The following is a 1,869-nucleotide window of genomic DNA, read 5'->3' on the forward strand; positions in this document are numbered from 1 at the left end:
ATCACACCTCCCCAACACACACACATATATATATATATAATATAAATATATAATATATATATATATATATATATATATATATAATATGTATATAGATCTCATAGTATATATAAATACATATTTATCATATTACTTACGTATATGTACATGCATGTGTCGCTGTATGTGTGTTGGATCTCTCTCTCTCTCTCTCTCTCTCTCTCTCTCTCTCTCTCTCTATATATATATATATATATATATATATATATATATACATATATATATGTATGCGTTTTATTTTTTATTACCGTATCTTTCTGTTAAGTTACATTATTGTTTCAGCTACCCGGTCTGTAAAGTCTGAGGAAGCTACAGACGGTCAAAATAATGTAACTTAACAGAAAGATACGGTAATAAAAAATAAAACGCATACATGTATATATATATATATATATATATATATATATATATATATATATATATATAATATATATATATATATATATATATATAGAGAGAGAGAGAGATCCAACACACATACAGCGACACATGCATGTACATATACGTAAGTAATATGATAAATATGTATTTATATATACTATGAGATCTATATACATATTATATATATATATATATATATATATATATATATATATATATGATAAACATATGTATGTATGTGTGTGTTTCTTGATTGGAAAATTTCAGCAGGGAAATATGTATATGTGTGTATAGCATAATAAATATGCATACATACACTATAATAAAATATAATAATATATATATATATACATATATATATATATATATATATATATATATATATATATATATATTAATTTCCAGTGTCTTGATTGGAAAATGCCAGCATTGAAATATATCTAATTACTGAAAGTGCCATATGTATGCTAATTAAATACTTTAATGGTTCTTCCCAGAATAGCAACTCACTTTAGACAGTAATTTAGAAGAATCTTTCCCAATGAAATGGTACATTGCCATATCATATGATGACAGATAAAATTAAGCTACAACCCAAAGCAAAATATCTTGTTATTTTTTTCTCTGGCTAAGGATGGATTTGAAATCATATTTATAGTTAAATGAAAATTAAATATTTACAAAGCAAGATCTCCTCGCCATACTACTTTCTCCAAACTCTTATGATTAAGAAACAAACAAGGTGTATTGCCATTTGGAGGTAAGTGAGATTCTATGTAGGGAGATGCCTGGAAGTTAGAGAGTTGAAAAGCGAGGTATCTGTTCAAATTACATTTAAATTTTTGCACGTCAGTATTTACAGGGAAACAGAAAATAGTCAGAGAATTCTACGCCGCGAGTCTGAAGATTTATCTCTAAGTCACTGCCTTAAAGCAAAGAATATACTACAATTTGAATAGTTGACATTCATAGAAGTATTACATACATGTAGTACTTCTATCAGCTGAAGGTATTATATATATTTATATATATAATTTATATATATTTATATATATATATATATAATTTATATATATTTATATATATATATATATATATATATATATATGTATATCCCAATTCCTAGTTTTTCTTAAGGCATGCATCTAGAAGGAAGACTCTAATTTAAAAACATGCGGTCTATCGTATGCTCTGTCTTGTTGGAGTCATTTGCACCGACAAAGATAAGCAGTACTACCAAAAAGTGTAGTTGGTTCTACACAAAGCCTTCACATTACAAACAAAATATTTTTGGATTTCTGAACAACTTAGTTGCTGTGGTGGAATCTCATACGCCGGAATCGACGGGAGAGTCAATTAATATATATATATATATATACAGTGATGATCATATTTATTGGCACGGTAAAATAAAAGTTAAATTTTGTCTAATAAATTCTAAAAAAGGGA

The sequence above is a fragment of the Euprymna scolopes genome, chromosome 9, assembly GCF_053919585.1.
Source record: "Euprymna scolopes isolate OS-2025 chromosome 9, ASM5391958v1, whole genome shotgun sequence".
NCBI classification, from domain to species: Eukaryota; Metazoa; Mollusca; class Cephalopoda; order Sepiida; family Sepiolidae; genus Euprymna; species Euprymna scolopes.